At 45.0% G+C, this 26,283-nt stretch overlaps 1 long non-coding RNA gene across 1 annotated transcript in view; it reads right to left on the minus strand.

Annotated features, from left to right (window-relative positions):
• Positions 1–22,843, minus strand: part of LOC139046308 (uncharacterized) — a 35,052-nt gene extending 12,209 nt beyond the window's left edge. Inside the window, exons 1-2 of the long non-coding RNA XR_011506152.1 lie at positions 22,727–22,843; positions 4,845–4,978 (exon numbers count right to left, since the gene is read on the minus strand). This is a non-coding gene — a long non-coding RNA (uncharacterized lncRNA). The remainder of the gene's footprint in view (positions 1–4,844; positions 4,979–22,726) is intronic.
• Positions 22,844–26,283: the final 3,440 nt, after the last annotated feature.

Here is a 26,283-nt window from a genome sequence, read left to right on the forward strand (position 1 = left end):
ATGTTCCAGGCAGAGCTGTGCAGACGGCCAGGTGCCTTCACACCCACCCTCGCCTCAAGACTCAGAATCCAGCCCAGGGTGCTCACACGGAGCTGGGGAGCTCTTGTAACTTATTGCTTTACTCGGAAGCTGTAAGGTTAACCTCCAGGGTCACGCACTTGCACAGACCCCTCCCAAGGTCCTGCGATGGGACAAACCCTGCAATATGTTCACAAGCTCACATTGTTGTAAAATTTGCGAAAGTCAGATATTGTTTTGTCCTTCTTAACTGTGGCCCTCAAATTGTGTGCTCTTCAGGACCCACAAACCTGGATCCACCCCTGTAACCAGGCCCCACCCAATGCAGTTCAGTCAGAATCTCTGGGGCTGTGGCCTGGGCATCGGCGGGCTTTGAAAGCTGCCCGAGTGAATTTAACGTGTGGCCGGAGTTGACAACTTCACCCATTTTAAGAGCTGGAAGAGATCTTAGAGCTCCCGGCAGCATTCCCGCTCTTTAAAGCTGCGGTGACTACAACCCGGAGGGGCGCAGAAGGCCTCACAGCTCCAAGTCGAAGAGCAGGATTCAAACCTAATTCCCCGGGCTCCAAATCTGTGCCCTTCTGCTTACATGTCTGGCTATTTCTGGGAACAAGTACTGGTACCAAACACACATGCTTGCCCTGCTCGCCTTCAGAACCTGAGTCTTGGAGCCTGGATTGATCAGCATCTCGTGGGGCTGGCTGATTCAGGGAGGCCCCGCCCGGCTGCAGCGGTGGAAGCAGAGAACGCCTGAGAGCAGGCCCGGGGCGGGGAGCCAAGGTGGTGCCGGTGAGGCCCCTCCAAGGCTGGAAGCCACAGGGAACGCCTTCAGCTAACCCAATTGAAAGTCCCCTGGGTCAGTGAGAAGAGGCACAAAATTGTAGCTGTTCTAGCCAGAACATCCTGGGAGAGGGTTTTCTGGGCCAGTTTTTACCACATTCTGTCTGTGCAATTATCACGCGGGCAGAGCCTCCCCTTTTCAGACAACCCTGCATTGTGAGAAGCCCGTGAAACCCATCGGAATGTGCCCGGGGGCCCACTTAGTCATGCAAAATGTTTCTCCCTAGGTCTGTGAGACTATTCATTTCATAACAGTGCGCTTCCCAATGTATTCATAATTAGTCTTTAAATTAGATTTCAAAACGCCTCTTAAAAAGTACCCTTGTATTTAAAAAAAAAAATCACCAGGGAAATGGAAACCACGAGACAATTTTGGGAAACTAGGTCCATTTTGCTGGGCAGTGTGCAGCCCCTGGCACTTTCAGACAGGCGACAGCAGAGGCGAAGCTCCAGGTCTGTGTGGTGGAGGAGGTGGCAACGAGGCCATTGAGCTCTGCAAAGAGGCCGTGTTCAAAGAGCCTGTCTCTTGATGCAGGAGGTAAAGAATTTTTGAGTTGCTACAGAAGAGGCAGAATTGCATCAGGAGGAGTGAGGAGCAGAGGTGCGCGCGCCAACACACACACAGTGAAAAGCACTTCCCATCATCCCTCGACACGCAAATGGCAGGAGAACTGCATGGTGTTGGACAGTGTCCCTTGGATGCTAATTTACTCCTTAAAAGGTTTAATTGGTATTGTTACTACAATGTTAATAAGACATGGATATCTAGTGACTATGCTTTGAAGTACCTGGGACTTCTGCTTCTTCCCACCGCCACATCCATGCGGCCCCTTCCCTCTCCTGGCAGGGGTGTGGGATGGTTTGGGCAGAGTCGGGGGTGGGGCCCAGGCACAGTCAGCTGGTCATGGCTCCAATCCTGGATCTCTCGGCTCCCATAGCTTTAGACCCATCTTCAGAACGGAAGATGCTTGCTTGTGTACATGGGGAAAGAAGGTGAGAAGTTCCTCCCTTGATGAGACACTTTGTAGGGATCTGCTATCCAATGAAAAGTCCACTTAAATTTAAAGAAGAAAGGGTCTCAGCCATCGAGTGTTATCTGGCCTCCTACCCCAGGTGGCTGATTTGGTGTGTGTTTATTAAATTAGTGCTACTGAGCTGAATGTTGGAATCCAAACAGGATAGGTTTGGGGAGAAATACTGAGTACCTTAGCTTCAAGAAATTATGGTCACCTGTGCTCCTGTGACGTGGGACTAAATCACTCCCTGGGGCATCTAAATTTTCCACTGTTATATCTTAAATGTCAAAATGTATGCATGCACTTCCATGAGAAGATTAAGACACAGTTTCAGGCCTTAGGAAACACCTGATCTAGGCAGAGGAGACCAAGAAGCTCACGGAACCGCCAAGAGAACCACGCCAGCGCGCACACTGGGATGAACCTGCAGAAAGCAGACGAGTTCAGAGACCAGGAGCCCCGTGCTCTTCTCAGCAGCTGGGAAAGGAAGAGACTGAAGTGAATTTTGGGAAATACGATCAACTTGAAGGTATTTTTCGCTTTTGTTTGTCATTTTCTGTTTAAGAAAGGGATTTACAAATAGATGTGTTAACTTTTAGCGTATTTCCAAAATTTTTTCACAATGATCTTTTATTTTTCTTCCTGTTATAATTGAAGTCAATTAACGTAAACTGTGTCAAGTAGAATTAACATTTATATTTTCAATTCTGTGAGAAGGAAATGCAATCTGCCATGAAAGGTTTCAGGGAGAGGGTTTCAAACATTCAATGTAGAACATTCAAATTTTAAAAGCGCGTGTTGTCTTTTGAATAATGACTAACATCCACTGAAAGCTTACTACGTGCCAGGCCCTCTAACAAGTATTATATCCCTTAATCTTCACTATAACTCCATTAGGTAGATACTGTTTTTAGTCTTTATAGACATACGCAGATTTTACAAATCAGGAAACTGAGGCACAGGGAGCTTAAGAAATCTGCTACCGTCAGAGCCAGGCTTTGAACCAAGGCTATCTGTTACCAAAAGTGCTAAGATGAACTCGTATGCCTGTGGTACTTAGGGAGATAAACCCTCCAATCTCTCTTCAAGGAAGGACATGCTGCCCAGCTGGAGGAGAGTGGTCCAGCCTCCAGCTCTCCGGGACTCCAGGGGCTGCCTCAGTTGCACAAGCCACCCCTCCTGAGGTCACATACCTCCTGTGGAGGTAAAAAACCCAGACATGTTGACCAAGGCTGGACAACTTTGATGGGCACTACTTGCCCCAAACTGACCAAAACTTTGTCAGCTCTGAGTCACAGAATGCCTTTTTCTTCTTTCCAGTCCTGCTTCCTCCCATTTCCTTTCACAGGTTTGACGCCTAATAAACATCTTGCAAGCACCATCCCAGCGTCTGCTCCTGGAGAGCCCAACCTGTGGCGATGCCGTCTCCCACTCTAGACTTCATGTGTGTGAACGTGCACATACTCAGAAGTCTATGCACACACATGATGTCCTGTGTCTCAGGCCATGGCTTCTTCAGAACATCTCAGAACACTCTTTCAGTTCAATTTCTCTGGCTGCTTAGGGGAGGCAGTAGAACTTAATGGTCAAGAGCATTTAATCTGGGTGTTAAACTTGGCTTGGAATCACAGCCCCATCCTCTTTTCTGAGGACCAAATGTGATAATGTACACGAAGGTCTGACACAGTGCCTGACTCAGAGTAAACCTTCAATAAATGGCAGCTGCTATTATTGCCTCTAAAGTTGCCAAGACTGGAGTCCAGGCCAGACACGCACTAAGGAACGATTCCTTCCCTCATCATGGGATGGTCTCTACTCCCAGCTTCTTTCTCACTCTCTGCTGATCCACACGGGATAATTCAACTTTCCCCCTCACCAAAAACAAACAAACACCCACCCTTATTATTAACCCAAATTTCATTATAATTCCCTTGAACTATTGCAATAACTTCCAAAGTAGTTTCCTGCCTCATAGGCTGAGTTCTCCATTTCCAATCCATTCTCTCCTGGGCCCACACAGTGACGTTTCTAAAACGTTGATATGATCTCTGCTTGAAATCTTTGAATAACTTCCATTTCCTGCACAGAAAATCATTGTGTAAAATACGAAGCTACTGAACAGGGCCCCCGCCCGCTCTCTGACTGCTCCCGTTCCTGGATCTCCTCAGTAACAAACACGACTCGCAGTTTCCTGACTTGCCGTGCTGTGTGCTGTTTCTTGGCTCCTTGTCTTTCAACCCTAGTCCCTCAGCCTTCACCCTGCACCCTGCATTCACAGACCTTCTGGGAAAATCCTATTTACTCCTCAAACTCTTTGCTGTGGACTGAATGTTTGTGGCCCCTCTGAAATTCCTACGTAGAGGCCCTAATCTGCAGGGTGATGGCATTTGGCAGTGGGGCCTTTGGAGGTAATTAGGTTTAGATGAGCTCATAAGGGTTGAACCCCCATGATTGATTAGTACCCTCATAATAAAAGACAACAGAGAGGTCTTGACCTGTCTCTCAGCCAGGTGGGGACACAACAAGAAGGCAGCCATCCGCAAACCAGGAAGAGGGCCCTCACCAAGCACCATATCTCCTGGCACCTTGATCTTGGACTTCCCCACCCCTAGAACTGACACAGATACATGTTTGTTGTATAAGCCACCCAGTCTATGATATTTTGTTATAGCAGCTTGAAGATCCTCCTCCTAAGCGACATCTTCTCAGGGCCCTTCATCCTCCCTTCCTTCATTATACCTCAACTGAGCACGAAGCATGTAGCAGAGGTTTTGCTACATCTGAGGGACACAAAAGCCATCTCTGCCCTCAAGGTGTATTTAGTCTAGATGGAGAGACGACAAATAAGCTGACAATTCCAACAGGACTGCATGGGATGCTGTGAGAGCACAGATGAGTGACAGCTGAACCAGACGAAGGGGTCAGAGAAGGCCCTCCTTCGGGGTGATGCTTGAATTCAGCCTTCCTTACCTCAGGTCATTCCCAGGCTCACATCACAGAGATAATCACTCTCCTCACTGTAAAACTTCATTGACCTCGTGCGTGATGTTATTGTCACTTCCTCTCTAGTTGTACGGTAATTGAATTACACATCTGTCTTCCTCCTAGAATGGAGTTAAGGACAAGAACATTGTCTTAGCTATCTCAGTATTCCCCAGCCATGTTAGGATGTCTAATACATAGCGCATACTCAGTGTTTGATGAATAAAAGGATGGATGGGTGCAAGGATGGTTAGATGGATGGATGGATGCTCACTAAACATTTTCAAGCATTCAAAGTTTTTATTACCTGGGCATAACTGAAAGTGGAGAAATAACTCTTTAAGTAAGTTCACTTACAATATAAATGACAAAGAAAAAATGGACATGTTAAAAATGAAATTAAAATTATTAAAATAAGTTCTTTTGTAATAAACATTTAGATTATATGTTTAAGTAGGCACTATTTTTTAGAAATAATATTGGGAGGTAAAAATTTTCAAAAACTTCCTCTGACAGCATCTATGAGGACATTGTAATTTCAGGTTGGACTGCTGTGCCATAAGTAGAAGGAATACTTTTTCTTTTTTGAGGAAGGTTAGCCCTGAGCTAACATCTGCCACCAATCCTTCTCTTTTTGCTGAGGAAGATTGGCCCTGAGCTAACATCCGTGCCCATCTTCCTCTACTTTATTTGTGGGATGCCTGCCACACCATGGCTCGACAAGTTGTGCATAGTGTTGCACCTGGGATCCAAACCGGTGAACTCTGCGCCACTGAAGTGGAACATGTGAACTTAACTGCTGTGCCACTGGGCCGGCTCCTACAAGGAATACTTTTGAAAAAAAATTCAAGATTTTATCACCTTTCACCAGGGCCTCTCTTACATTTTGACATGTAACTCATTGCATTCAAGAATGCATTTCATTCATTTCCCTTCCTTAATTGATAACTGACCAAACTCTCTCATATCTTTATTTGTCAACGGTTATGTGTGTGTTGTGGATGTTAGCACAACACCTTTCATCAACATCGTAAAACCTTACATGCTTTGCAAGACGTAGAGTTTCCCTCTGCCTTTTATTTACACTGAATTCTTTTTTCTTTTAGGTGTTTTCAACAATAGGCAGTAAGTGGGCCAGCAATGATATTGATCCAATGGGCATGAATCAATCCAGTGACTTGCTGGTAAATCTTTAACAGTGGGTCTTCAGAAGAAGAAATAGCTCTGATTTAGAGTGTTTTCAAGTTGCCTAGGGTAAACACTCCGCCATGGCCAAGCCCAAGCAACCACCATGATGTCATTGAGTGTGGAGTTGGGGAGAAATGTGCACGTTGACTCCGAGAGCCCGTGTGAGCCAGTGCCAGCACATCGCTGGGTAGATCCTGGTGTTAAGCAGGAAGTGATGTTTGAGTGGTCACTAATGTTCAAATTGCTTAGGTTTTAGTGGATATTTCCATGCTGTGATGACTTTTGTTTCCCTAGTAAACCTTGTAACCTGTAAGCCTCAATAATTAAGAATCCCACACACATCATTTATAAATGAAACCATAAAATGTATAAATGAAACAATAAAACCTTAGGAGTATCCCGTATTATCTCTAGAGCAGACTCTGGATTCACTGTCCCTTCCCTCTGTCTTGGTGAGTTCTCTTGCTCCCAAAGATCATACTCCTCCCAAATCCATCACCACTCCCTCACCCAGGGGTTGAAATAGCAAGGCCCTCACATCTTTCTAGCAGTGTTCTTCCTAAAGGCATCATGAGTCTTGAAACTCAGGTTAAACTCTTCTGTATTTCCTCTACTTCCCCAAAAGCCCAGGCACCCCCTTTCAAATTGTTATGGACCAAATTTTGTGTCATCCCTCCCTTTTAAAATTCACATATTGAAGCCCTATCTCCCAAGGTGGTTCTATTTGGAGATAGAGCCTTTAAAGAGGTAACTAAGGTTAAATGAGGTCGTAAGTGTGGGGCCCTAATCCAATATGGCTGACGCCCTTATAAGAAGAGGAAGAGATGCCAGGGAGGCGCACAGAGAAAGGGCTCCGTGAGGACACAGCGAGAAGGTGGCTGATTACAAGCCAGGAAGACAGGGCTCACCAGAAACCAATCCTGCCGGCACCTTGATCTGGGACTTCCAGCCTCCCCGAACCGTGAGAAAATAAATGTCTATTGTTTAAGCCCCCAGCTTGTGGTGTTTCGTCATGACAGCCGAGCCGTCTATACACAAGTGAGTTGCTGGAACAGCGTTGACTATCTCCTGGCTCTCCATGGTAAATGCACAAACTCATCACGGCCCTGGGATACGAGCGCATATGTCTGTATGCATACATTTACATATTACTCTGACTTTCTAATTTGGTACACAGCTTACGTATTTAAAGATTGTCGAGACGACTGATACTGGACAATCTACAGCTTATTACAACTTCATCTGCCAGATGAAATGTAACTGTCAGTTTCATTCAAAACTTTTTAGGGAATTGCCGTGATTAATATAAAACACTCTCTCACATACTTATATTAGACTCAGCATAACCAAAGACAGGTAGGCTATTAAAAAGAACTTTCCATGTTTGTTGGAGTAAACCTGGAGTTTCAGACAACTGTCTCTACTTTCCTTTGATCTATCTGCTTCCGAGGTAGGATAATGGGGGAAATCAATTAAATTATAAAGTTTTCTTTTTAATGAAATGGGACGAAGATGACAAAACTTTTTTGTAAAGAGGGAGTATTTTTGGCCCCAGCAGACATTAAAGACCAGGGTCTGACTAATCTCAGGCCTGACCAACACAGCTGTATTTGCCAAACCCTGCAGTCACTTCCACGAGGTTGCTCATAAATCCGGATCACTGGCCACCCTGCAAACACACACAAGGCAGCTCGCGTTGGGAGGGGCTGTGGACAGGATCTGGTTCTGATGCCGCCTCTGTCGGCTGCTGACAAAGATCTCCCTCATTTATGTGCTGGGTTGGGTAATAGGCTTTCTCTGGCTTTCCCAGCTTAGCTTCCCCATCCTCCCCCACCCCTCCTCCGGTTCCACAGCCTCTCTGCACACAGGGCAACCTCTGGAAGAGGAATCTGAAGGGTTTGACTCTCTGCCCTTGGTGCTGATTCCCATCCTGTGAGTGCTCCTTGAAACTAATGAAAATAAGATAAAGACCATGAACAGTCAAGCCCACCACAAAGGAAGCGCAAATGGCCGATAAAGAGATGAAAGTACGTTATATTTCAATGGTGATGAAAAGAATGGCATGTTACAACATAATGTTTTCCACTTATCAAATTGACGCAGTTTTAATAAAAGGATAGCCACCGAAGATACATAAACATGGTTCAGATGCTCCCCCATTCATTGTCTCCTGTTACTGAAGAGCAGTTTGGCAATACGTATGAGAAAGCCTTTAAAATCTTAACGTGCCTGCTGCTTTCAGCCAAGATGGAATAAAAGGTACCAGATTTACTCTCCTGCCTGAAATTACTGAGAAGAATTAAAGAAAAAAACCAGACAAAATTTATTAAACAACGGTTTTCAAAATACTCTCTGAAACACAGGGAACAAGTGGGTTGAGCCCTACAAAATGGCTTCGGCTGACTTCCAGGGAGTTCCCAGACCACGCACGGGGTCGGGAGAGGGCTCCCAGGCAGAGCCCAGATTATTCCCTGACTTGAGGAGAGGGAGCTGAGGGTCTGGGGAGACGGGGGGAACTGCGGTTCTCAGAACAAAGGGCTGGGGAGTAAGAGCTGCACAGAGGACCACCGAGGCTCTCCCTTGCCGGTGAGAGGCTGGCACGTGCACGTGGGGAGACTGCCCACAGCTGGGGAAGACCAGCTAACAGGACCAGGGTCAACAGCGCCCCGCAATCCCAGGCCAGATGCGGGGGAAGTTCTCCCTGACACGATTCGTTAGATAGGTCCGCAGAGGGATCTTGCCTCAGGGGTGGGGAACACGCCCCAGACGAAGCCCTACTCCAGGCTTGCCAACAAATCTTCCAGGCAAGTCTAAAAGGCATCAAACTGTTTCTGACCAACTTAATTGCATCCTAGAACAAAGCTCATGAATACCGAAAGGAATAAAAAAGTATCCAGTCCCCAACGTGGGAAAATTCACAGTGCCTGGAATACAATAAAAGGCTAATTGTCATGCAAAGAAGCAGGAAGACGTGACCCATAATGAGGACGATAATCAATCCAAGCTGAGCGAGAGCTGACACAGACCTTGGCATTATCGGGTAAGGACGTGAAAACAGGAAAACTGTGTTCCACACGTTCAAAAGTTAAGTAGGGACATGGAAGATTTGTTTCCTTTTTTCTTTTTTTTTTCAGCTTGATTGAGGTACTGAAAGATTTTTGAAAGACCTAAATCAAACTTCTAAAGATAAAACCTACATTACGTGGGATGAAAAATACACTTAAAGGTATAGGTGATGCATTAGACACTACAGAAGAAAAAATTAGTGAATTTGAAGATGTAGCAATAGAAACTCTCAAGAGAAATGAATGTTTTTAAAAAATGAGCAAAGCGTTGGTGAACTATGGGACTTCAAGTAACCTGACACATGTGTGATCAGAACCAAAGGAGGGGGGCAGAAAAAAAGTTTGAAGACATAATGACCAAGATTTTACCAATGAATACCATAAACCCCCAGTTCCTAGAAGCTGGACAAACCTCAAGCACAAAAATCAAATAAGCACAAGTAATCGAAACCAGTGATAAAGAGAAAATTCTTCAACGCAACAAGAGAAAAGGGACACATTGCATACAGAACAACAAAAATAAGGCCAGCAGCTTTTTTCTTTCAGTAGCAAAAAGATGCTGCTCCCCTGTTCTGTTTTCCTATGAGAAATCTGAAGTCATCTTTCTATAGAATTCTGTATCCAGGGAAAATATCTTTGAAAAGCCAAGTCAAGATAAACGTTTTTTCAGACAAAAAAGCTGAAAGAATTCATCACAATCAAACTCCCACTGAAAGAAATGTTAAAGGATGTCAGTCAGGGAAAAGGAAACAATATCGGAGAGGGATCCACACAAAGTTAAGAGAACCAGAAATGGGAACTACATGGGTAAATATATAAGGTGATTTTCTTATTAATAAAATATCTTTGAACGATAATTCATTGTTTAGGCAAAAACAATGACAATGAAGTGTGGGGTTATAATAGATGTACAAGTAAATTGTATGACAATGATACCACAAAGGCTGAGAGAAAAGGAATGAAAGTATACTGTTGTAAGAGTCTTATGCACATGTGAAGTCATATTATGTCGCCTGACTGTAGAGGTGGTCATTAGAGACGTATACTGTATGCCCTGAAGCAACCACCTAAATGAAAAACAAAAAGTTGTAACTCTAAGCCAGAGGAGATAAAATAAAATCATTAAAAATATTCAATTAATCCAAAATCAGATGTAAAAAAGAGGAAAAGGAGAAACAAGAACAGATGGGACAAATACAAAACATTGCTGAGATAGATTAACGACCTAAATAAGCAGAGAGAGAGAGAGTGCTCATGAGTAAGATTCAACCTCATTAGCACGTCAATACTCCACAAATTCATGTATAGAGTCAATATAATTCCAAACCAAATCCCAGCTCTATTTTTGCAAAAATTAATAAACTGATTCTCAAATTCACATAGAAATATAAAGCACCTAGAATAGTCTAAAGGACTTAGAAAAAGAAGAACAAAGTTGGAGCACTCGCACTGCCTGATTTCAAGACTTCTTATAAACCTCCACTGGTCATCACAATGCGGGATTGGCAGAAGATGGGCTGACGATCAAGGGGCAGAAGAGAGAGTCCAGAAATAGACACCCACATAACAGACAACTGATTTTCCCCAGAGGAGCACAGGCAATTCAGTAGAGAAAGGACAGTATTTTCAATAAATAGGATGGAACAATTGGATATCCATTAGAACTTCGATCCATACCTCATACTTCATCCAAAAGTTTATTCAAAACATTCCAAAATTAACCCAAAATAGACCACGGGGGAGCTGAAGTTAGTTAAGGCCAGGAAGTCCTCAATCATTAATTGCCTAAGGGGCTGTGTGTTAGGCCAGGAGGGCTGGGAGATGCTGTTGTTAAGCACACTGGCCTCCCAGAAAGAGAGAGGAATGCAGAACCCACAAAAGCACAGGTGCAGAAGGAGGCGTGTCCTCTCTCCTGGGCAGGCCCTGTGGAGGCCCGGGGAGGCCGGGGGAGGCTCCAGAGTCTCTGGACCCCATGAACAGCTTGCAGACTCAAGGACCCAGGAGACAGCATGCTAGACAAGGACACAGGGCTTCTCTCACGGGGCTCCATCTTCCTGCTGGGAGGACGGCGTGTCTCCCTCCTGTGATCGGGGACACCCACAGAGGAACCAGAGAGAGGGTGAGTGTGTGGGACTCTGAGACACCCCAGGAACCCCCAGAAATGAGGAGAGGAGAGGCTGAGGCAGTGCTGGAGATCCCTCAGGCTTCAGCTGGCAGGGAGGAACCAGCAAACATATTAATTTTTAAGAGATTTCATATCAACTCATAAGTTGGTGAGGCAAGGGGACATTTGGGCGACGAGGGTAGCGTAAGAAAAACTCTGGAAGAAAATAAATCAATACTCTCAGTTATTAATCTTTGGATGGAGGAGTTCCAGGTTATTTTTATTTTCTTCTTTATAATTTCTGTGTTGTCTGAATGTTTTACAATAAACGTGTTACTTTTATAGTCATAAAAAAGCAATAAAGCTATTTTTAACTTATTAAAAATCTCCAAAGCAAAATCAGAATTTAAAAAAGAATAGTATGATCCCATTTTAGTGAAATACAAACTCATTATAAACATGTATAAAAGAAGGATGGGACGCGATACACAAAAATATTAGTGGAATGATGATTTGAGTAGTAGAATTGTGTATTGGTGTTTTTTTCATTTTTCTTTTCTGGGTTTTTTTCTCAACTTTCTCCAGTGAGCGTTTGTCACTTTTATAATCTGGAAGGTTATAAAATTATTATGATTATTTTTAAAATTTTGTGCATAGAAATGAAGGATGGCTGGACACAAACCTGTATACAGGTCTATTCAACTCTCTGGGATCTCTCTCTTTTGTCTATAAAAAGGAGGAGGTTGGACTAGATGGATTTTAAAGCCCTTTTCACTCTAAGAATTAATCTGTTTTAAGTTTTCAGAGATTACCTGTGAAGAACTTCGGTACTCTTATGTTTAAGCTTAAAAATGAAAATAACTAATAGGAGAGGTTTTTCATTTCTCCAAAAGCTTTTCCCTTCCTCAGATTGTCTACTGAGCTGGGCATTCTGCCCTAGGTTTCTTTCTTTGAGACTGGGTCCCTTCTTGCTTCAGATGAGATTAATTCTGAAGTTCAAGATTGCTAGGTCTTCATGTGTATTTATAAACTCCTTATTGAGGCTCATAACTCGTACTTGCTCAAACACTGATGCGGCCTTTTCCATGCCATACTGCCCATAAATTACCCAAATACCAAGTTTCCAGATTGCTTTTTTCCCTTTGCTGCCCCATTAAATCATCATATTAATCACTCCAACATTTTCCTTCATTGAGGATTTTGATTAATGGGAAGTAAATTATCTGTCAATTGCCTAGTCACCAAAGTATGTAAGATTATTTCAGACTTCTTAAAAAGTAGCTATCCCAAACTGCCCACCAGAAATACCAAGGGGTCTGATTTCTCCTGAGTTACAGCAGCAGATGTGCTGGACTCCCCCTGGAAGGGCTAACGCTCGAGTGGCCACATCGGTGCACATGAATCTGATTTTATTAGTTGCCATTATTATTTATGGTTTGCTGAGCAGCAGTGATGCATAGCTCTTTGTGGGCTTGCATCTTAGCTCACTTACCATGGAAATACTTGGACCAGGATATATTTTTCCTTCACTAGTATCTCGTCCTTAAAGACATCGGTTCACAAACTCAAAACTGAAATGAAGATCTGAAGCGTGTAGGGCAAGATACGATGGTCCCTCTCTCGCTTACGGCTGCCGACCTCCTCTGGGGGACGCATCTTTGTTACCTTTCCAACACAGGTACCTAGAGGCTGTGGGAAAGACCACTTGGCAGTGTGGGAGGCAGATGGCATCCTGGTTGTAAGTGTGAGCGTTAGCGTCACATAGATCTGGATTAAATCCTGGCTCTGCACTTATTAACTGTCATCTTCAGAAAATTACTTAACCTCTCGGGGTTTCTCTTTGCTCAGCCATCAAATGGAAGTAACAATAATAGATAGCCCATTGGGTTGTTAAGGAGGATTAAAAGAGGTGAGACTTTGTAGATCCCTAAGAGAGTGCTTAGAGCACAGATAACATCCAATACATTTTAGCAAACATGATTAAGAAAATGAAGCCCATGGGCTGCTGCACAGGCGCGCAGTGAATTGCAATGTTCTTTTATCTGTTCCAGAGAAATATTCCAGTGTTTGTGTCCACTGAGTTTCCTTTTTCCTAGGCAGACCACTTGCGTTCCTAACTGTGTCTCCTTCTGCTGTGTGAACAGAGCTCCCACATGTCCTCTGTGTGGCGTTCTCCCCGTCTGCGCAGCACTGCTCCGCGTTGATAGCTCTCCGGACACGAGCGAACCACTGAACGGTCTGACTTAATACAATTGAGCCCTACAAGCAGCTCTTTGACTTCCAAACATTTCAAGGCTATTCTTAAAAAAGGACAGTCTAAGAATTTTACAAGCAGTCTATTTCACTTGCGTTACTGACAGGGAAAAAAAACCTGAGCACCTTCACGGCTGAAAAGAAAACCGCTAAGACGATAGCTTGCGTTTTCCTTGCCAAGTGTTATGCAAAATTATTTCATTTTATTTTTGTAGAAAAACCAAGGAGACAGGCAAAGGTACAATACTTTGAACTTGTTTCATCAACTACGAAGTTAAGGCAAAAAGAAGGTTGGTAGCTTGGTAGCGCTGTCGAGCGGATTCCGACTCCTAGCGCCCGTGTGCAGCAAAGCAGAACCCTGCCAGCTCCTTTTGCGCTGTCCTCGCCCCTTCCAGCCCTCTGTCAGACAACACTGTGCTGCTATTCACAGGGTTTTTATGGACACTTTTTTTCAGAAGTGGGTGGCCAGGTCTTTCTTGGTCTGTCTTAGTCTGGAAGCTCCGCTGAAACCTGTCCACCATGGGTGACCCTGCTGGCATTTGACATACCAGTGGCATAGCTCTCAGCACCACAGCAACAGGCAGCTGCTGCAGCCTGACGACCGACAAATGGGTGGCACGGTTCCCTGACCGGGAAACGAACCCAGGCCGTGGGTGGTGAGCACGCTGGATCTTAACCACCAGACCACCAGGGCTGGCTAAAAGGAGGTTAAGCAACACGTTCTCTGCTGCAGCTGGTCAGTAGTTTCTAAACTACTAGTTCACAGTTCCATGAATCACCTTCTCATTTAATATCTTCCTCTCCTTCGGGGAGCCCAGAGGCTTCTATTTGCAGTTTCCTGGAGTCACTCTGAGTGTCATCATCATCATAACAATAATAATGGCCAACATTACTGAGCCCCTATTATATACCAGATGGTGTTCTGAGCTTTTTACGTGTATTAACTCATCCAAGCCTTCACCAACTCTATGAGACAGGTACAATTACTCCCATCACTAACAACGAGGAAATGTGGCACTTGTCAGAGGACACACTACTGGCATGTAGTATGGTATCGTGGCACGAGCCTGGGATTGGCAGAGTTAACCTTGATGAGCAGTTCTCTGGACCTGTTGCGTCTCTTTTCACACATGGGTCTTCCCGTCAATGCTGCTTTGCCAGTGTGAACTACAAGCTTGGCACTCTTCCAAGGCAACCGAGTCAGGGCCAGTGAGCAGACAACACTCTTTAAATGAGAGAGATGCAAAAAGAAAGGAAAGTTTGGGGCATTGGCCCAAACTTCAGTTTCCTTTTCCAAACTTTACCATTTCTTACCCTTAGTTGTGGGTGATTAGGGGATAAAGAGGGAACGTGAATAACGCTGTGGGCAACTTGAATAATGAAAGAAACAGCGTTTGGGAGACTATCATTCATCCAACACAAACTGCACTTTGCATACCATCCCCCACATGCCAGACTCTCCTGACACACTCAGCCTCAGAATGTCCTCGGCCCTCATCATGAAACGGACGTGCTGGATGTCTTATTGCTGCACGGAAATCATCCAGTCTCCACGGCTGTCCCAACACCACGAGGAGGTCGGCCTTCAATGAATTCATGCTGAGACGAAAGCAGGGAGAGAGAATGACTAGTTCGTTGATAGTCACAGGTTGGGCGTGATTAAGATCGTGAGTCGTTATCAAACCCCAAAGCCTAACAGCCGTTTGTGAAATGAGGCCCCTCTGAGAAGGGCTCCTTCAAACCTCTTGACGTAGAAAACATCACGTTCTGACTTGCAAAAATAAAACCTGTAAGTGAAAGATTTGCCTTGGAACAAGTCAGCAACCAAATGATGAACGCACTGGGTAATGCTGGGAGCCGGGGAGAATGAAACTGAGAGGCTCCTTTGTCTTCAGGCCAAGGAACTCACCGCAACCTCAAATCTTTTTTTCAAGCAGAATTAAAAATAGGTTGGTGGGAGGGGGTCCAAGTAGGTGGGGAGAATGTCACCATTAGGAAGGTGGCTGTCCACCCAGATCTTCTAAGCCATAAAACCACAGAGATTCTGCTCATGAGCCTGCTGCTAGAGAAGCCCTGTGACACCTCCCTGGAGCTTACATGGTGTGGGACATAAATAATGTGGAAAGAATAAAATGAGGCCAAGACTCGCTTCAAAGTTTGCTGAGGATTTGAGTTTCTTTGGGGAACTCGCTCAAGCATGAGCTTCTGCTCTGTCAAACAGATGGGCTGTTTACACTGCTCCTCTCCCATGAGGACTCTAGATTCATGTGAAGACATGAGGAAGAGAAGACAAATAAGGAAAAAATTCTAATACCAAAATAAAGTAGTTGGGTATTAGGTGTATCCCACCTCTGCAGAAACAGAATATATTTTGCCCTGCAAGAGTCCAACAACCCCACGCAGTCCAGAAGACCAGCCACTCGAGAGATCAGGAGGGGCTCGTAGAGGCAGAAGGGCAGCCAACCGGAGGTGGAAGGTGTCACAGTTAGCACAATGGCTGGACAGAGAGAAGCCCCGGGCTGGGCTGGCATCTGGTGGGTAGTTAGTGTTGCTCACACACATTGCACACGCTATCATCTGCCCCACGGTTTTAACATCCTTCCTATGCTCATGGATTATTAGGTATTGTCCTGGCATTTATTTATTCATAACTTAAAATTAACTGAACTAAGATCCTAACATATAAATGGAAAATTCATAAAAGAGAAAAAACAATTAAGCTAAAAACACTGCAAAATGTCAAGCATCAGAAATTCAAATTAAAACCACAGTGAACTAGCATTTTGCACTTCCAAAATTAGCCAAGAGTTTTAAATTATAATACCCAGTTCTGGCAAGAAGACTGTAAAAGGAAACCTCCCTAATGATGGCCATGATGATGGCAGCTATCAGAGCCTGGTACTTCCTCAGTGCTCAATAAAGAGTTGTTGAATGAATGAGTGAGAAGTTCAAGAAATTCTGCCTTCCAGTTCACCTCCGACTTAGCCCGGCCCACCCACACTCGTGATGGTTTTTCCCTGCAGAACATCAAAGTCACAGCAAAGCCTCCAACAGACAGCTATTTTATGAGGTCCTATCTGCTCTAGAATAGTTTCTTTATCGTTCTGACGATCCGCCCCAGGGGAAATGACCACGTCTGCCTCCACACTAAAAACTCTCCTTGGCCCTGGTGGAAAATGTGGCAAGTTTTGCAACAGACTTGAAGTTCAAAGTGTGATTCATGTTCTTTGAGAGCGATCTGTCAAGACAGCATTCAACAGAATAAACTGTCCTGCCCGGGAAGGCTGGGCTAGGGGCGTACTGGTTTAATGCAAACCCACTTGGTTCTATAAATACATAGGTGAGTCACAGAAGCGGGCATGGGCTACCCACTTTGTTCATCTTGGGGGGTCTTGAACTGGTGGTGGGTTGACACTCCCTAAAAGGAGTCCTCAAAACACATTTTGGGTCAGAAAGAGATAAATGTGAGGAAGCGCTCACACAGGAAGCACAGGATTCTAGAACCATTAGGACTAACGCGCTCTTAATTGCTCATGAGAAAACCGAGGCTCAGAGAGGTTAAATAAACTCCCAGAGTTAAACAGCCAGAACTGGAACCCTGAGAAACAAATTCCCAGTCTTGGGCTTTTTCCGCTTGAACAGAGTGGGTCACAGAATATTTCATGGCGCACAGCTCTAAAAGATTTTCCGGGAAACGAAGGCAGAAGAGGGTTGTGAGGCGAGATAGGTTTTTGGAGCAGTATATGCACCATGCTCTATCCACCCATGATGCCCCATCCCCGCTTCTGCTGGCGATCCCCAGGCCACCTCAGCATTTAAAAGGCTCTGAGAAGACGCGCAGCAAGGAAAGCTTTTAAGGTTGTTTAAAATCGGCGTTTTCCAGTTTGCATGATCACAGAACCTCTATCACACTCAACGACCATTCTAGAGAACTCGTCTTCCTTCAGAAAGGCTGCGCTGTGACTTCCCCAAGTCTTTCCTTGCCTGAAACCAGCCTCAGACACGTGGCACAAGTTACTGCAGGGTCAAGGTGGGACCTCAAAAATAACCAACTATTGCCCCCCAGGAAACCTCCTGCTCTGGAACATTGGGATTTTGCCCAGTGTTTTCCCTTCTCTTTTTATTCCTAAATTCTTAAGCCTTCAGAGATCCCGTGAACCAGCCCATTTCTTGCCCCTCTGAAATCTGAGTTTTACCAGCATTGTAGTTATGCTGTCTCCAAAGCAGCTGGCGGCTTTGCTCCCAGCCTGGGCAGAGCGGGAGATGTGGTGCGTTCACTCCACAGCCCCCGCCCGGAAAGGTGGCCCTTCTTAGTAAATTACTACTTCCTTGTTTTGACAAGTGCTTCCTCTTCAAATAACCAGAAAAAGTTTTGGCATTTTCTGCATTATGGAACTTTCCCTTAGCTTCAACTAAAACATGAATAATTAAGTAACTTTCCAAGGTCACTTTATTGGCATTAACCATCATGGGAAAGAAGTTGAAACCCCCAAAATGATGTCTTCCAATAGCAGAAAATCAGAGGACTTTCTGTAGGTGGCCCGTTTCAGAGTTCAAAATATACTCACAGAGATCTTGGCCTCTGCTAGATCTTACCCCTCAATTCGTTTTTAAGAGTCCAGAAAGCATTTTCGCTCTTTGTTTTATTAAGAAGCATCGGATCAGGTGTGGCTCATTCGATCACTTCCCACTCTGGAAAGCCCCCTGGTGGGTCTGCATCAAGCTGGCCCTGAGGCTCTTGCAGACTGTTCTCCCCTCTGCTCCGTCTGCCCGTCATGATACCTCTCCTAAAGACTTTCAGGTAAGGTCTAGACGTGCAGTTAGTAAGAAGCGAACCTCCGTCAGCTACGTGTCCAAATCACCAGTGGACAGATCTCGGGACAGAGAAACTGGAACATGCGGTGCCTTGTCCCGTGCTCCCCCGGCCACAGGCACAGAGCCCTCACTCCAGCCGCCTCAGACTGGTCCTCAGACGTGAACCTCAAAAGCCGAGTACGGAAAAGCCTGCAGGGCCCCTTCTTTGTGGCCTGACCACTCAGAAGGGAAATGTTGTCTCTTCTGAGTTAATGGCACCTGAGTGAATCTACAGCCACAGGGGGATGCCCTCTGCCCCTAAAGCTTTCGGGTCCATTTTGGATACAGACTAAACCACCTGGGAGGCAGGCGTAATCTGGGAGCAAATCGGGACAATTCTGCCCTCCGCTCTGGGCACCTGAGAAACAAGAAAGAGGTGGGTAGATTAGAGCAGAAAAGGAAGAGGCATCGAGTGATTTATGAAGAAAGATTAAAGCAGTGAAAATATAGCTTGGCCAAGGCATCACTAAGATTCGGGGGAAAGGTTAGAAAGTCCGTAAATATTTGCAGGATGAAAAATCTTCTGTCACACACTCTGTACCCGCACACGCATACACACTAACACCCTACAGATGGGGTTAAACGTCTTTCCTTTAAGGGGTTTAAAATAGGCTGGTGGGAGATTTATTGAACCCCAAAAAGGGCTAGCAGCTCCTCTCGGGGGAAGTGACCCACAAGTTCAGCTTGTGGGAGGAAGAGGGGAGTTAGGGCCCAGAAAGGGAGTGGTTTCTGTCCCAGACACATTCTCCAAAAGTGGTTTCCTCTTTTGTGGGCAGGTGTGACGGCCAGGAGGGCGATGTCGGTGAAGTGTGGGGTTCACAGCCATCTCTCATTACTGTAATGGAGGTGCTTTCACTACTGTAAGACTCGGAAGAACAAACAGCTTGAGATAATAAATTGTTGCCATTGCTGTGTGCTTGAGATAATGACCTGTTGGCTGGCATCCTTGCTTGTCACGAAGCCACAAGGCCTGACATGCAGTTCATTGTTACATTTAAGGTTTACAAAACAGTACAAAAAGGGCTTTTGGTAAGTTTGTTGTGCGCCTACCTTAGAACACAGTGACTGGGTGCCCTTCTTGATCCTAGTTTTTCATTCCTCAGAATATAAAATACCATGTGGCAGTCCAAGTCATTCTCCCAAGGAACATGAACTTTCCCAACACAGGGGGAGTTTTGATAAGAACAGATGAGGCCTGCAAGGTTGTCCAAACAGAAGACAAGCTCTTCTCAGGCGTGTCCTAAGGACACCGGTGAAAACATTGACTGGCAGGATGAAATTAGAGATAATCCACAGAGACAAGAGAGGGAGCTGAGCCAGAGAAGCTCTGAGGAAAACACCTCTGCTCCCAACTCCTAGTTGTATCATCATCTCTCTGAGGAATCGCACATTAAATCGTATGATGTTTACTTTATGTCACCTATGTTCGCAGCGGGGGAAATCAGAAAACACGTTTGGTTGTGGTAGATTGCATTACAGTCACCAAGCTTGACCACTGCCTGTATTGGAGCCCTCTGCAATGACTTTGCAGAGCCTTCCACTAGAAACAAAGTCTGTTTTCCTCCCCTGTTGATTTAAGTTTTTCGTGTGGGCTGAACAGACAGTGTGCCAATTCCAGAGCAAAGCCTGAGAGATGGCCCGTGTTCCCACTTGTTCCCTTGCACTTCCGTCATCGCTGCGAGAAGAACACGCCTGGTTAGCCCACGGGTCCAAGGAAGAGGAAATACTTAGAGCAGACCAGGACCCAACCTGCAGCTTGAAGCCACGGCTAGCCACGCTGAGCTCAGCTAGACCGGCTGAGCCATGCACACAGGTTGCGAGTGAGAAAAAAGTGATTGTTGTCTTAAGACGCTGAGTTCTGAGGTGGTTTGTTATGCAGCACTGCTGTCGCAAAAGCTAAGTGCTACACATATATGGAGGAAAATAAAAAACCCTCATAATCCCACCATCCAGAGATAACCACCAACTGGTGTGTGTTTTCCTCGTATTTATTTATGTGTGTGTGTTTGTGCTATGTGTATGCTGACTTTTATAAAGCAGTGTATATGTTGTACACACTGCTTTGAAACTTTCTTCACTTATTTGGGAAATTTTTTCCAAATCAATAAATATATTTTACAACATATTTTGATGAGCATAGTGTTGTGCAATATTGATGCAGCATATACATTTTTAAATTTTAGTTGCTAAATTTGAGTAGTAGCTGAATATATTTCCTTTGTAAACAACACAAAAATATGCAGACTAAAATGTAAGTCCTCCTTTAACATATACCCTCCCCAATATAATCCCTCCACTCCCCGTATTTAATCACTGTGAAAGGCTTGATTTGTCTCCGTGCAGACGTTTTTTCTATGCATTTGTTACAAGTACAAATATACCTACACATGTGTAAGATTTTAAAAGTGAATGGTATTATAATGATTTTAGGATCTGCAACTTTTCTTTTTCACTAAACAGCTTCTTTTAGAGATTGTTGCTTGTCAGTCCTGTAGGTGGACCTCATGATGTTAAACTGCTGACTAATAAACCATAGTACGGACAAGCCACAATTTACTGAAGTACTCCATCATTAGCAGACCTGTGAGTTGTATCCAAGATTTTGGACTGTTCAGTGAACATCCTTCTTCATGCCTCTGTGAGTACATAAGCAAGTGTTTCTCCAGGATCAGTACCTTGAGAGGAATTAACAATTTTAATAGAGACTGTCAAGGTGCTTTCCAAAAGGCGGTGTCCATTTCACCCTCCACTGACAGCATGTGAGAGGACCCGTGCACACCACCACCAGCATACAAGAGGACCCGTGCACTCCAACACCAGCCAAGGCCTCTGCACTTATTGCAACTAACTTTGCAGCTTGTCTCAGAATTTCGGCTTCCTAACCTTTAAAATGGCCAGGATAATTCTTGCCTCGTCATGTTATTAAAGGAAGACACCACGATCAGCAGTGGTAGCATTGCTCTCATTTTTGTTTTTGTCTGCTAGCATTCCTCTGTGTGAACCTGTATTTCATCCACCCAGCCTCCTCTCTTTCCCACATTCATACATTTCATACATTTCCCTAGGCCTCCCCCATGTTTCCTACTTCTCAAAACCCAAATTCTCACCATCTTTCAAGGCTAATTGCAGGTCCCTCCTTCATCATGTGGTTCACTGGCCACTCTTCTGAACTTCCGGACACGTCTTTGCTGTGCCCTTTTTTTTTACTTTACTTAGAGTTACCAGCCATTTAATAACAGTGTTAAAGTGGATGCTATTTATCGATTCTTAACTCTGTACGAGTTAATCATCACCACACTGTTATTATTCTCAACTTACAAAAAAAATTCCAGAGGCTCAGAGAGTTTCAACAACCTGCCCAAGGCCACACACAAGAGGCAGAGAAGAGATTCGAAGCCACATGGCCATGCTGCAAATCCTGCTGTCAACCACTCTGCAACACAGTCCTCACCCCTTCAAGGAAAACGGCGTAACACAGCGCCCGGCATGTGTGGAAACGCAATTACTGTTGATCGGTTAAGTCTCTTCCCCCCTCACGTTCCAGACGTGAATAACCATTCACTCCCTCTGTGCCATACCCCATTATCTAAGGCCCAGCGAGAGAGCTAAGATTTGGTTGAGTAAATGCTATGTATCTACTCCTTATGCAAGAGCTATTTGGGCTACACGAGAAATAGATTTCACAGCCGCTTGGCTTAAGGAACTTCTGTTTTATATTTGAAGGATAAAATGTCAACAATTGGAACAAAGTGTTATGAATCAAAATGCCCCAAAATACCTACTTAAAGAAAAAAAAGACCTGAACCAAATCAAGAGTCATATGGCATGCAACAGTGCTTGGGAAGAGAAAATCTCCACCAAGCTGAGGTCACATGAAATGGCCTTTGAAGAATGGGTGGAAGTGGGCGGGGAGGAGGACATTGCCGAGGAGAGGGACAGCCAGAATGAGGTCATGGGTCCAGATTTCCAACTCCTCCTTCTTTCCCATGCTCAGGGCTTCCCTGCTCCTCCATTCCCTCTCTATAAAAGTGGGGATAATAACACAGCCCATCACTCGTACTTAACAAAAACAATAAAAACGATCTAATTAGGCCATGCCTGTAAAGCGCTTTGAGCTCCATCACAGAAGGGAAGTGACTATAAAGAGGGAAGTTATTATTAGTGTGAATGTGGGACAGCTCTTTTTAAAAAACCAGAGCAATTCTACTTTCGTAATTAATTTCAGTCCTAGAAACCGGTGGCCTCGCAGATTCCTGCATGGAGAAGCTTCTCTAGTTCTAGGTTTCAGACAAAGACATTAGACTGGAAATAACAATTCCACCCTGAAAATGGAAATCATCAAAAATCATCAGGCCCCGCTAGTATCTGAATGGGTAAAAGATCCCATACACAAGAAACAAACTTACCAAGCCAGGTGACAAAGATGATCACAAACTAGTGCTTCAATTGGAAGCCTGAAACGTGGCCAGTCTGGCCTTGGGCTGAAATGACCAAATCTCATACTTAAGCCCATTAGAACATGTTTGCACAAAACTGTTAAGCAATGCGGGTTGTTTGTGTCCAAAAAGCAGTCCACACAGTAAGTGCATTGTTCTCAGCATAATACTAAGACTTGTCTTCCAAGATTGGAGCATTTTATCCCAGAAAACAAACTCTGAAAAAGACAAAATTGCCAACTACCTAACTGCGGGTTCAGGGCATATCTCCCTCTTGTGGAGGAGGATGTGGAGGTGCTCCAGGGTGCCATGATGGCAGGACTGCCGTCAATTTATAGATGTGGTTAGAAGGCAGATTCCATATCAACCCAGAAAGAAATTTGTAACCCTTGGAGCTGGTGGAGAGTGTCACAGACTTCATCTTGAGGTGGGGAGCGCCCCAACGCTGGAGGTGCTCAAACACCAAGAGAGAGGCTAGAGAAGGGATTCCTGAAACAGAGAAAATTGAACTCGATGACTCATAGTCGCCTATTTAAGCCTACGATCAGTGTGCTTCTTCATAGTCCGAGGTGGCCCTGCTGAATATGAAATGAACCTGGACCCAGGAATGGGGAGGGGGCCAATGAAAAGTCCTCGTTGAGAAATGTTTCCCAGCTGCAAGTTATTCAGCATCAACTGTGAGCATTGAAGACAGCCTCCTGGCTTCAACAATTCTTGAGTGAAGATTAGCAGTTTGGGGTTTGGAGATCTTTTCTCTTTCTTCAAAAAAATCTTTAAGAAATCAAGTATGCCGTGATCTGACAGGAAATGGAGGGTGCCCTGCTCTGGATTGCTGCTTCTTGCAGGAGCCTATTAATCCTGGTATTATCATGGCCCAAGGAGCTCAAGGTCAATGTCCTCAACAAGGACACTTAAGAAAGCAATAATAATAATAATAACAATAATAATGGCAACAACAGCAATAGAGACAAGAAGAAGAGCAACACAACCGCCACTCACTGAGAGAGCTTCATGCTGTTCTAACCAGACTGACTCCTTTAAACCCATTTGACAGGTAAGTGGAGCCAAGGTTTGGAGGTAGGCAGTTTGGATCCATGTCCAGGCATGTAACCATCACACTGCACTGTTGACATTTTAAATTTCTTTTTCATCTAAATGCCATCTGTTCTACGTGCCGTGTGTCCAGCATCTTCTCTACCCTTTTTTGAAGGGCAGTCTTTGTCCACAGCATTAGTCCGGTCGTCAGGCAGACAGAGCCCTGTCATCTCACATCTGTGTCACTTACCAGCTGTGTAACCTACTCATTCTCATCAAGCCTGCTCTCTCATCCATAAATCGGGGTGGTAACATCTACCTCTCACGTCCACTGTGAGGATGGGGAATGGCCACGTCTGTGCTGCCCCTAGCATGATGGCTACCACAAAGGGAGCCCTCAACACCTGGGGTACATCAGGAAGGAACGCCCTGGAACTCCTGGGTTATGTGTTTCCAAATGTGGAATTTTTCACAGGGCATCATGCTGACAATGAAAGTGGCCATTCTGATCTGTGACTACAGGTCACTTGCCAGTGTCTGGGCCTTCAGGAGACCAGCCCCTGGCTGGGCAGGCAGGGCCCATTGGAAACCTGTGGTTTGATGGATTCAGCACCTGAGACGTGTCAGAGCAGAGACCAGGCTCCTTGGTGTTTATTGCAAAAGCTGCCAAACATGCTCAGTGAGCAGGAAGGACTGCCTCCCGCTCTCCGTGGCCAGATTCTGGAGCCCATGGGAAGCCAGAAGCAAATGAGATTCCATGAAATCCAGCCAGGATGCTCATGGCAGGTGGAGTGCTTCTAAAAGTTAGACGTTAATTTGAGTAAATTCAGATCTATCTTACATCGCTTGTAAATCGATGGGAATCGGAATCATAGGACACTTCAAAGAACTGGGAATTATTTAGTAAAAAGCCACAGGAAAAAACAGGACTACCAGCATGTTATTCTCAAATAACAGGGCCAGGGAAGGAATCCACCGAACTGGATTGGTGCTTGAGCCTCCATGACAATAGTTATGTCCTGCACCAAAGTGTAAGCAAAGGGAACACAGGTGTTGAAAACAGAGGTGTATATTGTTTTGCTAGAATTCGAATGGAATGGGATTGTGTGTTTCCAGGGAGGAGCCATGTGGTTTTAAAGTGTTGTACAAAGAGAAGTTTTGCAAACAGCTCCATTTCCCATGGACGAAGATGGTCATCTGAGAAGCTTAGTCTTTACTTAACACTTCTGGTGTGTTAGGGTGACCAACAGTCCCAGTTTGCCTGGGACTGAGGGCTTTCCCGGGACATGGGGCTTTCAGTTTTAAAATGAGGACAGTCCATGGTACACTGGGATGAGTTGGTCACCTCTCAGGGCTTCCTGAGGCTTCAGATTACGGCCCTGTCCTCCTGTACTCTTCTCCTTTCCCCGCCAATCTAAATGAGTGGTTCTCCAGCCTGGCTGCACGTCCGACTCATCTGTGGAGCTTCGGAAACTCCCGAGGCCCAGGCCACACCCCAGATCCATTACATCGCAAGCTCTGGGTTGCAGGACCCAGGCATCTAGCATCAGGGTTTAGAGTCACTGATCCAAGTAGGCGCCAAGTTGACAATTGGTGGGGAAAGGATGGGGCTGCTAATGCCCACTTCTATTTAAAGGAAACGCTTCTGTAGACCAGAACTTCTCATGACAAGAATAATATGATGCTAGTTGGTTTGATAAATTTGTGTTTTTCTCTCAATGTCTTTCAAAAACAGGGCCCACCAGTAGATGCTCAAGTGCAGGCACTCGTCATCTCTAAGCGTTTTGAAAAATAATTGACTTTTATAGTTTTACAATCAAATAAGCTTGAACACCAATAAAATGAATTGGGCTTGGATATTACGCAAAGGCTCTTATCATGGAGAATGCTAGCAATCTTCATAGCTCTAAACATTTTTTTCTTAACCTGATCGTTATTTGTGCCTCAAGGCAGGAGGACTAAGGAAGCATGAGTGCTGAAGGCAGACACGCTAGGGTTTGGATCTTTCCTCTGCCATTTACTCCCTGTGGGAAGGTCAAGTCATTTTACCTCCCTGAACCTCAATGTGCTGATCTATGAAACAGGGATGATAATGACGTCTTCTCCAGAGACTTGCTGGAAGGTAAAAGAAGAGAATTAATGTATTGAGTTTTACCCGGTGCCTGGTGCCTGGTGGGCACTCAACAAGTGGGAATGTCTTCACCACCTAGAGGGAAAATGAAGTAACTGTGACCCTACGTGGTAAATGCTGATTATGTGGGAAAATCAATAACTGTGGGGAAAAATGGCTTTGAAACTGAGGGTTGCCCTTCTGAGCCAACAGAATCCTCCACCCAGAACAGCAGGCGGTTGAAATCCTTCCCTACTCATTCTCATGTAGCTCCTCCCAGGTCTCTGGAAGATGCTGCCTTCATATCCCAGGCACAGCCTTCGGTCAGTGCCTCCCTGAGCTGTCGCCTTTGATGTGGGCTTAGGATCTCAGGTCGCGGGGA

Source organism: Equus asinus, chromosome 9 (genome assembly GCF_041296235.1).
Source record: "Equus asinus isolate D_3611 breed Donkey chromosome 9, EquAss-T2T_v2, whole genome shotgun sequence".
In the NCBI taxonomy this organism is placed as follows: domain Eukaryota; kingdom Metazoa; phylum Chordata; class Mammalia; order Perissodactyla; family Equidae; genus Equus; species Equus asinus.